The sequence below is a fragment of the Macaca fascicularis genome, chromosome 14, assembly GCF_037993035.2.
Source record: "Macaca fascicularis isolate 582-1 chromosome 14, T2T-MFA8v1.1".
NCBI classification, from domain to species: Eukaryota; Metazoa; Chordata; class Mammalia; order Primates; family Cercopithecidae; genus Macaca; species Macaca fascicularis.
In genome coordinates, this window is record NC_088388.1 from 16,318,847 (window position 1) to 16,333,168 (window position 14,322).

Below are 14,322 nucleotides of genomic sequence, written 5' to 3' on the forward strand. Positions count from 1 at the left end.
CTGGTCAAGAATTCAGACACCCCCTAAATCTTAGTAGTTTAACACAAAAAGGTTTATATTTCATCCATGACACAGTCCAGGGTGGGCTGGTGATAGGGGCACTCTGCACCTTGAAGTCATTCAGAGCCCAGGCTCTTTCCCTGTTGTGGCTCGGCCATCTTCAGGGCTTGGAGTCTTCTGCCACATCTAATGGAGAAAGGGTGAATCTTTTGTGGGAGACACTCTGAGTCCATTCAGGCTGCTGTAACAAAACACTGTATACTTGGATGGCTTATAAACAACAGACACTTGTTTCTCACAGTTTTGGAGGCCAGGAAGCTGAAGAACAAAGCACTGACAGATTCAGTGTCTGGTGAGTACCTGTTTTCTGGTGCATAGAGAGTGCCTTCTTGCTGCATCTTCACATGGTAGAAGGGACAAGGGAGCTCTCTGGGGCCTGTCTTATAAGGGCACTAATCCTATTTGTGAGACCTCCAACCTCATGAACAAAACATCTCCCTTTGTTGTTGTTGTTGTTGTTGTTTTTTGAGAGAGTCTTGCTCTGTCACCAAGGCCGAAGTGCAGTGGTGCGATCTCGGCTCAGTGCAACCTCCACTTCCCAGGTTCAAGTGATTTTCCTGCCTCAGCCTCCCCAGTAGCTGGGATGACAGCCACCCACCACCACACCTGGCTAATTTTTTTTTTTTGAGATGGAGTCTTGCTGTGTTGCCCAGGCTGGAGTGCAGTAGCGCAATCTCTGCTCACTGCAACCTCCACCTCCCGGGTTCATGCCATTCTCCTGCCTCAGCCTCCTGAGCAGCTGGGACTACAGGCACCTGCCACCATGCCCAGCTAATTTTTTTTGTATTTTTAGTAGAGACGAGGTTTCACTGTGTTAGCCAGGATGGTCTCAATCTCCTGACCTTGTTATCTGCCTGCCTCAGCCTCCCAAAGTGCTGGGATTACAGGCGTGAGCCACTGTGCCCGGCCACACCTAGTTTTTGTATTTTTAGTAGAGACGGGGTTTCACTATCTTGGCCAGGTTCATCTTGAACTCCTGACCTCAAGTCATCTGCCCACCTTGGCCTCCCAAACTGCTGGGATTATAGGCCTGAGCCACTGTGCTGGGAAAAGGCCTCTCTTCCTAATAGCACCGTAGAGGTTAGGAATTCAACAACATTTAACAAATGTTGGGCACATTCAGACCTTGGCTTTCTACCCATCTGAAGTCTCATCTTAATATTATTTAATGCCGGGCATGGTGGCTCACACCTGTAATCCTAGCACTTTTGGGAAGGTGGGTGCATCGCTTGAGGTCAGTAGTTCAAGGCCAGCCTGGCCAACATGGTAAGACCCCATGTCTACTAAAAATACCAAAAAAAAAAAAAAAAAAAAAAAAGGTATGGTGGTGTGTTCCTGTAGTCCCAGCTACTCAGAAGGCTGAGGCACAAGAATCACTTGAACCTTGGAGGTGGAGGTTGTAGTGAGCTGAGATTGTGCCACTGCACTATAGCCTGGGTGACAGACTCTGTCTCAAAAAAAAAAAAAGGCAGATATGGATGAGACTCAAAGTGCAATTCATCCTGAGACAAAATGTTCTCCAGCTGTGAACATGTGAAATATGTGCTTCCAAAATACACTGGTGGGGTATGTAGGCAGAGGATAGACATTCTCATTCCAAAAGGGAGAAATGGGCAAGAAGGAAGGGGTAACAGATCCCTAGCAAGTATAAAACTTTAAGGCTGGAGAATAGTCATCTTTGACTTGAGGTTCTGCCCTCAAAGTCCACAGGGGTAGAGAGGTCCTGTCTTCTGGTCCCACTGGGGTGGTGGTCCTGCCTCCATGGCAGTTCTGTCTTGTCCCATTTTCTGTGGAGGCTCTGTGCCTGGGTTGTGCAGCTATAGCTATCTTGGGCTGGGATCATGCACTGGTGGCCCCACTGGTCTGGGTTGTAAGGTAGCCCTATCTCTGTGGCTCCGATGGGCATTGCCCTCATCGAAGCTTTCTGCAGTGGCCCTGCCCCTGCGGTGGTTCTTTGCCTGGCCTCTTAGTCTCTCTGGGGCATTCTTTGAAATCTAGGTGAAGGTAACCATGTCCCCACAACACGTATACTCTGTATACTGGCTGAGATGGCACCATGCGGATGCCACCAAAATTTACCACCTATGTCCTTCACAGGTGGGAGGAGGGTGGCCACTGGAGCTGAACTTGGGATGGTGAGGAGGGCTACACTGGAATGCAGGGAGCAGAGCCTTGAGGTGATGCTGGACAGTGAGCACTGAGGGCCTATGGAGGCCTGTGGCTCCTCCTTTGAAATCATTCTCCCTTAGGCCCTGGCACTCTAGGCCTGTGATGAAAGGGGCAGCCCCTCTAATCTCTGAAATGCCTTTGGGTCCATTTTTCTATTGTCTTGGTGAATAGCACATGTCTGATTCATCCTAGTATCTGTAGCAAATGCCTGAACACACTTTCTCATTTTTTACAATATGAATAGGCTGAGACATTTCCTAATCTTTAAGTTCTGCTTCTCTTTTGACGAAAAATTCCATCTTTAGAGTTTGTTTTCTTGTGTTTTACTACAAGCATTTAAGAAGAGCCAAGTTGCACCTTCAACACTTTGCTTAGAAATTTTTTCAGCCAAATATCCTATTTCATTGCTCACAAGTTCTACCTTCCACAAAACGGTAGGACATGAACAAAAGCCAAATGTCTTTGCCGCTTTTTAACAAGGGTCATCTCTCCTCCAGTTTTCTTTTTTTTTTTTTTTTTGAGACGGAGTCTCGCTCTGCCGTCCAGGCTGGAGTGCAGTGGCCGGATCTCAGCTCACTGCAAGCTCCGCCTCCCGGGTTTACGCCATTCTCCTGCCTCAGCCTCCCGAGTAGCTGGGACTACAGGTGCCCGCCACCTCGCCCGGCTAGTTTTTTGTATTTTTTTTAGTAGAGACGGGGTTTCACCATGTTAGCCAGGATGGTCTCGATCTCCCGACCTCGTGATCCGCCCGTCTCGGCCTCCCAAAGTGCTGGGATTACAGGCTTGAGCCACCGCGCCCGGCCTCTCCTCCAGTTTTCAATAAGATGTTCCTCATTTTCATCTAAGACCTCATCAGAACAGCCTTTGCCATCTGTATTTCTAGCAACATTCTGATCATAACCACTTGAGTGATCTCTAAGAAGATTGAGGCTCTCTCTGTAGCACCCCTTTTCTGAGCCCTTACCAGAATCACCTTTAATAGTCTGTTTATGGCAATGTAGATTTTGTTTTCCTAGCATTCATCTCAGAATTCTAGCTTCTACTCATTACCCAATTCCAAAGCCTCTTCCACATTTTAGGTATTTGTTATAGCAGCACCCTACTTCTTGGTACACATTTTCTGTTGTTAGTCCATTTGGGCTGCTGTAACAAAATACCTTAAGCTGGTTGGCTTACAGACAACAAACATTTATTTCCCATAGTTCTAGAGGCTTGGAGGTCCAAAATCAAGGCACTGGCAGATCTGATGTCTGGTGAGGGCCTTTTCATATGAACCCATTGTGTTAGTCCGTTTTCACACTGCTGATAAAGACATACCTGAGACTGGGCAATTTACAAAAGAAAGGTTTATTGGACTTATAGTTCCGTGTGGCCGGGGAGACTTCACAATCATGGCAGAAGGTGAAAGGCACATCTCACATGGTGGCAGACAAGAGAAGAGAATGAGAATCAAGCAAAACGGGTTTCTCCTTATCAAACCATCAGATCTCGTGAGACGTATTCACTACCATGAGAACAGTATGGGAGAAACTGCCCCCGTGATGCAGTTACTTCCCACTGAGTCCCGTTCACAACACGTGGGAATTACGGGAGTACCATTCAAGATGAGATTTGGGTGGGGACACAGAGCCAAACCATATGACCCATCCTGGTTCATAGATAGTGCCTTCTCACTGTCCTCATATGGTGGAAAGGGCAAAGGAGCTCTCTGGGGTCTCTTGGAAGGACACTAATCCCATTCATGAGGGTTCTACCTTCATGAGCTAATTACCTCCCAAAAGGCTCCATTTCCTACATCTGTCACCTTAGGGGCTAGGACTTCAATATATGAATTTTGGGGAGATACAAACATCCAGACCATAGCAGAGATCCACATTCCATTGGGCAGAATTCAACTCATTACCTCTGCCAACTGCAGGGGAGTGAGAAATGTAGTTTAGCTCTGTGGCCAGAGAGTGAGGACCTGATACTGGTACTGTGGCCAGAGAGCGAGAACCTGATATTGGTAAAAGTTTACCCCTCTTGCCAGGGGTTTGCCTTCATTGATACCTAAGGGTCCTTTCAGCCCAGGTATTCTAGAATTTCCCCTAAGCTGTGTCATTTCTTACCCAAGCCCATGGCCATTGCCATCCTGTTATCCCTCAGCCTAGTTCTATGTCATCCTGGTCTCCCCAGACTTGCCAGCCTTTTTCAAGGCCAGCCTCATCTTTCCCTGAGGTTTGGTAAAAGGAGAGTGTCCTGGGGGCTTGCCCTGATGGGGGGCCTGAACAGGGTCACCAAGTTGTAGCAGGTCATAGCTACAACTGAACTTAGGAATCATCTCATTTACTAGTGCTTCTTAGCCTTTTGTTTTAATTTTTAATTTTTTTAGAGATGGCATCTTGCTCTGTCACCCAGGCTGGAGTACTGTGGCATGATCATGGCTCACTGCAGCCTCAAGCTCCTAGGTTCAAGTGATCCTTGAGCCTCAGCCTCTTGAGTAGCTGGGACTACAGGTGTGTGTTACCATGCCTAGCTAAGTTATTGTTATTTTTTAAAATTATCTGTATAGGGGGGTCTTGCTATGTTGCCCAAGCTGGTCTTGAACTTCTGACTTCAAGCTATCCTTCTGCTTCTACCTCCCAAAGTGCTGGGATTATAGGCTGTGAGCTACCACATCGGGCTTGTTTTTAAAAAACTTTTAAAGGGTTGTGGGGACTATTGACCTGATTTGAGAATTTGACAACTGTGGACTGCATATACACAATTTTACAAACCAGGCCGAATCCCTGTCATTGACTTTCTGGAACAATGGTTTTTAATCTTCATTATGCATCACAATCTCCTGAGGTGCTTATTAAAAATGCACATTCCTGAGCCCCACCCCAGGATTCCAACCCAGGAAGTATGCCCAGGATTCTGCATTGTGGGAAGCCTCTGAAGTGGAAGGTAAAGAAAGGCTGTGGGCCTCAAATGGGTGCCTGGCTGCACCCCTGGGTGGGTTTGGGCTGGGCAACCCCTGTGCCAGTCCGCCCAGGGCCCAGCAGAACTGAGCTGGCAGGAGCTTTGTCCCATTCTTCCCACTCCCTCCTCTCTGTAGGAGTAGGACTGGCAGGAGCCCAAGCCAAACACTTAAGACTCATTAGAGGAACAAATGGAGCCTGGGCTGATCCCAGCACAGGGGCTCTGTGCTGGGAGGGAGAAGAGGCAGGGGGCCATGCTTCTGGGGAAGTCAGAGGAGGATGTCCCACACTCTGCCACCATCTGGGGAATGGTTCAGAGCCTTTGTTGGGAGTCAGGGAGAGAGGAAGCCAACACACACAAGCTTTGGCCCTAAAGGCAGGTGTCCGACAAATAACACAACTAAGAAAGTAGTGATATGTCTGCCATGCAGCCCTTTCTCAGACTCTGCCCAGAGTTCTCGGGAGCGGCCTCAGAGGGGCAGGTCTTGATCTTTTGAACCTGGATTTGGATTTTGGAAATAGCTGAAAGTTCTTTGGCTACCCGTATTGGGGAATACTTTGGACAGTCAAGCAGGCTGACCAATTTTGGTCAAAGGTCACCCTGAAGGCAATTTCTGAAGAGTTGAATGAGCTCTGGAGAAGTCACTAGAATAAGGTCCGCCTTTCAGGGGACCACTTTGAAGCCAACATCTCAGTGTTTGTACTTAAAAAAAAAAAAAAAAAGCCTTTTAGAGAGGCTACCTGTGGCTGGGCACAGTGACTCACGCCTGTAATCCCAGCACTTTGGGAGGCCAAGGTGGGTGGATCACTTGAGGTCAGGAGTTCGAGACCAGCCTGCCCAACGTGATGAAACCCCATGTCTACCAAAAATACAAAAATTAGCTGGGCATGGTAATGTGCGCCTGTAATCCCAGCTACTCCAGAGGCTGAGGTGAGAGAATCGCTTGAGGCAGAGGTTGCAGTGAGCCAAGATCACACCATTGAGCTCCAGGTTGGGTGACAGAGCGAGACTCCATCTCAAAAAAAAAAAAAAAAAAAAAAAAGAAGGCTACCTGTTAGAAAGCTGAGTTGTTGTTCCTCCCGGGGTTCTTATTGCTTACTCTCAGAGAGAAAGAGTCTGGTCCCAATGCAATTACGGTGAGAAATGTCTCAGCACCATCTTTCTCCTGGGCCCTGCTTCGGAGGTCCTCAGCAAGGGGAGGGGCTGTCCGCCTAGGAATTGGATACCAGGACAATGGAGGATGCCCTTGGGAATGGAACAGCAGTGGAGCCCAGGGAGCAGTCGCTGGTCCTTTCCCACTTTTCCCAGGATCCAGGAGCTGCAACTGGTGTTTGGGCCCAAGAACGAGCTGGCCTTTGTCCATGGAGCCCTCAGTATTGGGGTGGTAGCGGTTGGTGTCAGGGGAGGTCTGAAGGGTGCTGCCCACTGCTTGACACTTCCTTTCTCCAGCATCCTGTCTCCTAAACGTAGTCTAGCCATCTGCTGTGGTCATGGCACATTCCCGAGATGGGCAGAGACAGGTGTCCTTCTCGTGGGCAGCTCTGGAGTGACTAGATCAGAGTTTATATCCTGCTTCTGACTCTTGTGAGATGGGGACTCTCTGAGCCTGAGCTTTAAAAGAAGTGCAAAAATAATCAGCTTTATGGGACTGCTTGAGGTCTGGATGCAGGACAAAGTGCCTGAGACAAACCACACATTCCCAGCAAGTCTCGTCTTGTCTTCTGTTCGTATGGTGAGCACTGAGGACCCTTTGCAGTCCTCCTGCCTCCCAGACTGATGACCCAGAGCAGGCTGAGGCTTGGCCTAGAAGCTGATGGACGAGATTTTCCTGGGGCTGATTTGCCTTGGGCCTCTCGAGCCAGCAGTGTAGGCTCACCCAGGATAGCCCTTTGACCTCTGCCAGCAAGTGCATCATAGACAGAAAAAATGCTGGCAGGTTCAGAAGCACACCACCCTCCCCCGGGGAGAGTGCCAGGCCCTGGTGGCCAGAACCGCCTGGGCACAGAGTGATAAAGTGGTTTTGTTTGTTTGTTTGTTTTTGAGACGGAGTCTCCCTCTGTCACCCAGTGCAGTGGTGGAGTGCAGTGGTGCGATCTCTGCTCACTGCAAGCTCCGCCTCTCGGGTTCGCACCATTCTCCTGCCTCAACCTCCCGAGTAGCTGGGACCACAGGCACCCGCCATCACGCCCAGCTATTTTTTTTGTATTTCTAGTAGAGATGGGTTTTCACTGCATTAGCCAATATGGTCTCGATCTCCTGACCTCGTGATCCTCCCACCTCGCCCTCCCAAAGTGCTGGGATTACAGGCATGAACCACCGTGCCCAGCCTTTTTTTTTTTTTTTTTTTTTTTGAGACATGGTTTCACTCCTTTTGCCCAGGCTGGAGTGCCATGGCACGATCTCGGCTCACTGTAACCTCCGCCTCCCGGGGTTCAAGAGATTCTCCTGCCTCAGCCTCCTGAGTAGCTGGGATTACAGGCGCCTGCCACCATGCCCAGCTAATTTTTGTATTTTTAGTAGAGATGGGGTTTCACCATGTTGGCCAGGCTGGTCTTGAACTTCTGACCTCAAGTGATCCACCTGCCTCAGCCTCCCAAAGTACTGGGAATACAGGTGTGAGCCACTTCGCCCGGCCAATAAAATGGGTTTTAGTCGCTGTCGAAGGATGACTCTAGTTATACTTTTATGTATATAGTACTGTCTCCAAAGAGCCCAACATCCATTTACTTTTTTAAAAAAGTAATGATTGATTTTTTTTTTTCTGATGTCAAAAGCGGTACGTATTCCTCATAGACCATTTGAAAAATACAGACCCAGCTACAGACTCAGTTTACTTGCTTGAGCCCAGGGGTTGGAGGCTGTAGTATGCTATGATCGAGCCTGTGCATAGCCACTGCACTCCAGCCTTGGCAACACAGACAGACTCTGTCTCAAAAAGAAGAAAAATTAAAAATATACAGACAAATAAAACTAAGAAAAGAAATTGCCTGTAATCTCACCACCAGATCGACTGCTAGCATTTTGAAAGCGAATACGCTTGTTTAGAATAGATTTAGATGTACAGAAAAGAAATGATGGTACAGAGAGTTCTCCTGTACTTCACCCCAGTTTCCCCTAATGTTAACAGCTAACATTAGTATGATACATTTGTCACAACGAATGAAGCAATGTCGATACAGTATTGTTGACCACAGTCCATGCTTTATCCACATTTCCTTACTTTCTACCTAATGTCCTATTTCTGCTCCAGGATCCTCTTCAGGATACTGCAATACATTTACTCATCATATCTCCTTAGGTCCCTTTAGATTGGGACAGTTTCTCAGGCTTGTTTTTTGAAGACCTTGATAGTTTTTGAGACATTTTGGTCAGGTATTTTGTAGCATGTCCTTCCATTTGAGTCCGTCTGATACTTTTCTCATGATTAGACTGGGTATATGAGTTTTTGGAAGTTAGAGGTAAAGTACCATCTATCTATGATACATCTATCATATCAAAGGTACATGCTATCAACGTGATTTATCACTGGTAACTTTAACCTTGGCCAGCTGGCTGGGGTAGCGCTTGTTGAATTTCTCCACTGCAAAGTTATTCTTTCCCTCCCTTTCCATACCATACTCTTCGGAAGGAATCACTAATTACTAGAATTTTCATATATTTACTTCAATCTAAATCCATCCCTTTGTCTGAGTCTGATCCTGGAGAGTGCTGGGGTTGAGGAGAGGGACCCTGTGCTCTGAGGATATTGACCCCAGGACAGGCCTACCTAAGGGCCTTTCAAGCCTCAACCTTGCTTTCCTGGATGGCTCTATTCTAGAGTTTCAGAGAAACTGGCTGGCCACTCCCCGCGGAAGCCTTTGCCCTCACTGATCAATGGCTGCCGCGGGAGATTTATTGACCCAGCCCTTTGTTTTCGGGAACCAGCTGCCTTTCTCTTGTTAACCCCAGCCAGCCCGGCCGGAAGAGGATGCCTTCTGTGCTTTGGGCTCAGCACTAGGGGAAGATGGACATCAGGAGAAGAGTAGCATCCTATGGATAAAGGACGTGCTCCAAAGGCCAGGAGCTAGGCTGGGCCCTTTCATCTGGCTCCTTTATCAGCTGACAGCAAAGGAGTGTGGCTTCTAACCAGGACTATCTGAAAGTCAAAGGCTGTGCCCTCCCTAGGGTTCTAGAAACCTCCAGCCCTGCTTCACCACACAAGTGAGTTTAGGGATTTTTCCACCTCAAGATGCACATATACATCCCTCCCCCGGGTCCTCTCCAACACACACACACACACACACTTCCTCTGATTCACAGACAGCTCAGAGCTGATTTCACCTAGTGTGGGAAGGAGCTATTAATTCAAACTTTGGGGTGCTGGATAGGTGAGAAGGGACCTCCCCTCCCCTCAAGTTTGCTATGTTCAGCCCCTGGCATCCTACATTGTTGTCATGAGCAATCCATGTCTCCAGGTTAAACATTGCCCTCCCCCAGTCTTTGTTTTATAATACAGTTGCTCCTTACGATGTGGGGTTAGTGCCCAATAAACCAACCCATTGTAAGTTGAAAATATCATAAGTTGAAAATGCATTTAATACACCTAACCTACTTAACATCATAACTTAGCCTAGCCTACTTTCAACGTGCTCAGACACTGGCATTAGCCTACAGTTGGGCAAACTCGTCTGGCAACACACTATACTGTACAGTACCAGTTGTTTGCTCTTGTGATAGCGTGGCTCAGTGACAGCTGCAGCTCATTCCTGCTGCCCAGCATCACAGGAGAGCATATTTCCACTTATTGCTAGCCTGGGCAAAGATCAAAAATCAAAATTTGAAGAATGGTTTCTAATGAATGTGTATTGCTTTTACACCATCTTAAAGTCAGAAAATTGTACGCTGAACCATTGTAAGTTGGGGACCATCTGGACCACCTCTATACAATTTCTAAGACAGTGCTAATTCTTTTGACCTTAAAGCCTTTTTTGGCATTTGTGCAGGGTACAGGGTGGATGCAGTGAAGGGGAAATGTGGGATCTGAGGGCCAGAGACCCTGCGAGGGGATGCTGAAACACAGCAAATTCTCCAGTCAGTTCAATCCAGCAGACATTTTATCAAACCATTTGTTATTCAGGTTGGGGATGCGGAGATGAGTAAGGAATAGCCCCTGTCTCCAGGGTCAAGATCTGGCAAGAAGATAAAGTATGGTGTCATAGAGATGATAATGGTTACATGTGTACAATGCGAGACCATGTAGCACAATTCACTGACTCAGGACTTGAAGAGACATGTCATGGAGCAATTGGCAGGGAAGGACTGGAAGCTGGTGTTTTTCAGAGGGTCAGGGGAGGAGGGAGAGAAAGGCACCCCAGGCAGGTGTAAAAATGTGTAACATTTAGGAAATGGGAGTTGCATAGTTTGCTAGGGCTGCTGTAACAAAATGCCACAGATGTAAACAACAGAAATTAATTTTCTTATGGTTCTGGAAGCTGGACGTCCAAGAGCAAGGTATCGGCAGGTCTGGTTTCTTCTGAGGTCTCTTTCTTTGGCTTACAGATGGCTGACTTCTTGACCTGCCCTCCTCTGCACATTCCTGGTGTGTATGTGTGTCCAAATTTCCTCTTCTTATAAGGACACCAATCATACTGGATTAGGGATCGTCATAAGGGCTTAATATATATATATATTTTTTTCTTTTTTTGAGACGGAGTCTCGCTCTGTCACCCAGGCTGGAGTGCAGTGGTGCGATCTTGGTTCACTGCAAGCTCTGCCTCCTGGGTTCACGCCATTCTCCTGCCTCAGCCTCCCGAGTAGCTGGGACTACAGGTGCCTGCCACCACGCCCGGCTAATTTTTTGTAATTTTAGTAGAGACGGGGTTTTACCGTCTCTATCATCCTATAGCCAGGATGGTCTCGATCTCCTGACCTTGTGATCTGCCCACCTCGGCCTCCCAAAGTGTTGGGATTACAGGTGTGAGCCACTGCGCCTGGCCTATAAGGGCCTCACTTTAACTTAACTTCTTTAATGACCCTATCTCCAAATATAGTTCACATTCTGAGGCACTGGGGGTCAGGACTTCAACATATGAATTTTGGGGGAACACCATTCAGTCCATAATAGAAGCTGACTGCGAAAGACGGGGTGGTAGGGGGATGGACAAAGCCAGATCAGGATAAGCCTTGGTTGTTAGGGCTTCACCTTTTAGGATTTAAAATGCTGGCTTCTGGTTCGAGCCTTGGGAGGTTCATTGGAAAGCAAAAGCATCTCAGCTTCCCATCCCCAGTTTCTGGTAATTCTGGGAGGGGTGAAATCTTTCAGGCCCACAGCCATGCCCCAAGGAGTGGCTAGCATTATCCCTCTGCCTGGGCCCTGTGGAAAATCCCCACCCAGCTGGGTGGGTCCAGGAAGCTTATCAAGTGAGAAACCTTCCTGCCTTCCAGAAACTCCCGTTTGGATAGACATGGATGCACAGAGCCCACGCTAAGCAGTCTTACGGGCAGTGGAAGGCTCTGCCTCACTGAGAGGAAGAGAAAGACCCTAAGACTGTAGTTCTGCCTTGGCTGTCAGAGGAGTCTGGGCCTCACCTGCCTCTCTGGCTGCACATTCAGTTCCCTCCACCACTCCCCTTCCTGCTTTCCTCCTCCATAAAATGAGGGTATGAAATGAAACCACGATAGTTCTGGCACCTTCCAGCACTTTTGGATTCTAAAACAGAGAAGGAAGTTGGAGCAGAAGGGCAGAGGAGGGACTGAAAACACTTCCCCAAAGAGCTGCATCCACACTCCATCGACTAGCCAGAGCTGGGAGGCCTGGGAATCTGCTTTTCTAGGGCATGTAAATCTGGCTAGGGGAAGGGATGGAGAGTGAGGTGCTCTGACTGGACAGGATAATTCTTTTGTTCTCCCTCTTCTCTCCTCCTGAGGATAATTCCTTTACAAAATTTTTATTGAAGTAGAGAATGCGTAGTGTGGTCAATGCATGACTTTTAAGTGTATAAGTTGATTAATTTTTTACATATGAATAAATTTGTTACACAAATGTATTAATATAAAGAACATGCCAGAAGCCTAGAAGGCTCCCTCCCTTGTGCCCCTTTGCACCCCCACTGCAGGTAACTGCTATTCTGAACTTCGTTTTTTCTTTCCTTGAATGCTGCATAAATGGAACCACATAGTTAGCACTCTTTTGCACCTGTCTTCTTTTACTTATCATTATGCCTGGGAGATTCTGCCATTGGATTCTGCAGGAAATTCCCTGATAGGGGAAGATCCTCTGCAGTCTCTTTTGCATATGCCCTTGAGCTTAGCTCCTTCCTGGAAGACAGGGTGTGAAGTCTTTAAAACATGGCCTCCAAATTCCTTGACGTTCCTCTGCCTTAGTAGCTGGAATACTGGTGCTTGGAGCACTGGGCCACTATGTAGGAAGTCTCAGTACTCCAAGGCCACCATGCGTTGAGGAAGCCAAGCTGCAGGGAGAGACCACATGTAGGTGCTCTGTTGTTAATCCCAGCCTTTGAGTCTCCCATCATATGAGAAAAATGGTCCCAGATAACTACAGCCCTAGCCACCAAATCATTCCTTGCCTTCAGGTCTTTCTGGTTGAGGTCCCAGATTATGGAACAGAGACAAGTCATCCCTCTGGTCATACTGTTCACCCCATACCCTGCCCAAGTTCCTGACTCACAGAATAAAGGTGTTTAATAAAAATGGTTATTTTAAGATGCTAAATTGTGAGGTAATTTGTTATGTAGCAATAGTAACTGGAACACAGGGTAAGAGGTGGCTGGACTTGGGGAGGGTAAATTTAGCCTTCTCACTGGGTGACTTTTCCACAGTAAGTCCACTGGCTGATGTATAGCCCTGCCTTGGCCTCATCCTCTGGTCCTGTCTTCAGAGCTTCTCTTACTCACTTTAGGCCAGTTGTAAATTGTCTGCCCCATTTCCCTCTAAAGCAAAAGGCATCTTCTGGTAAGGGCATGATTTTTCCTGTAGACTTTTGCTTTCCTATCAGAGTCTCCTGAAGAGGGGGGCACATGGAATATTTGGGCAGGACAGATAGTTTCTGGCATGTGCAAGTAAATTGCTTAACACAGTCGCAAGCACATAGTGCTCAAGAGATGTGCCTACCAAAGGCATTATCCTTCCCTTCCATATAGTCTGTTCTTTCATCACTAAAAAGAAATATTTGAGGCTAGGTAATTTAGAAGAAAAGAGGTTTAGTTGGCTCATGGTTCTGTAGGCTGCAGAGGAAGCACAGCACTGGCATCTGCTCCTGGTGGGGGCCTCAGGAAGCTTACAGTCATGGAGGAAAGCAAAGGGGGAGCAGGTGCGTCACTGAGCAAAAGCAAGAGCAAGAGTGAGAGTAGAGGGAGGTCTCAGACTCTTTTAAACAATAAACAATCAGATCTGGCAGGGCATGGTGGCTCATGCCTGTAATCCCAGCACTTTGGGAGGCTGAGATGGGTGGAACATGAGGTCAGGAGCTCAAGACCAGCCTGGCCAAGATGGTGAAATTCTGTCTCTACTAAAAATACAAAAATTAGCTGAGTGTGGTGGTGGGCACCTGTAATCCCAGCTACTCGGGAGGCTGAGGCGGAGAATTGCTTGAACCCAGGAGGCGGAGGTTGCGGTGAGCTGAGATTGTGCCATTGTACTCCAGTCTGGGCAACAGAGCAAGACTCTGTCTCAAAAAAAAAAAAAAAAAATCAGATCTCACAAGAACTAATGGAGAGAGAACTCACTTATTGCCAAGGGGATAATGCTAAATCATTCATGAGGAATTCGCCCCCATAATCCAACTGCCTCCCACCAGGCACCATCTCCAACACTGGAGGTCACATTTCAACATGAGATTTGGAAGGGACAAACATCCAAACCATATCATTCCGCCCCGGCCCTCTAAATCTCATGTTCTTCTCACATTGCAGGATACAATCATTCCTTCGCAACAGTCTTCCAAAGTGTTAACTCGTTACAGCATCAAGTCCAAAGGTTTAAGTTTTATCTGAGACTCACTCCTTCTACCTATCAGCCTGTAAAATCAAAACAAGTTATTTACTTTCAAGATACAATGGTGCTACCAGCATTGGGTAAATATTCTCATTCCAAAAGGGAGAAATCAGCCAGAAGAAAGGGGCAGTAGGCCCCACACAAGTCTGAAACCCAGCA

At 47.5% G+C, this 14,322-nt stretch overlaps 1 long non-coding RNA gene across 1 annotated transcript in view; it reads left to right on the top strand.

The window, feature by feature from the left end:
* The first annotated feature begins 260 nt into the window (after positions 1-260).
* Positions 261-14,322, top strand: part of LOC141408446 (uncharacterized) — a 49,762-nt gene continuing 35,700 nt past the window's right edge. Inside the window, exon 1 of the long non-coding RNA XR_012423219.1 lies at positions 261-352. This is a non-coding gene — a long non-coding RNA (uncharacterized lncRNA). The remainder of the gene's footprint in view (positions 353-14,322) is intronic.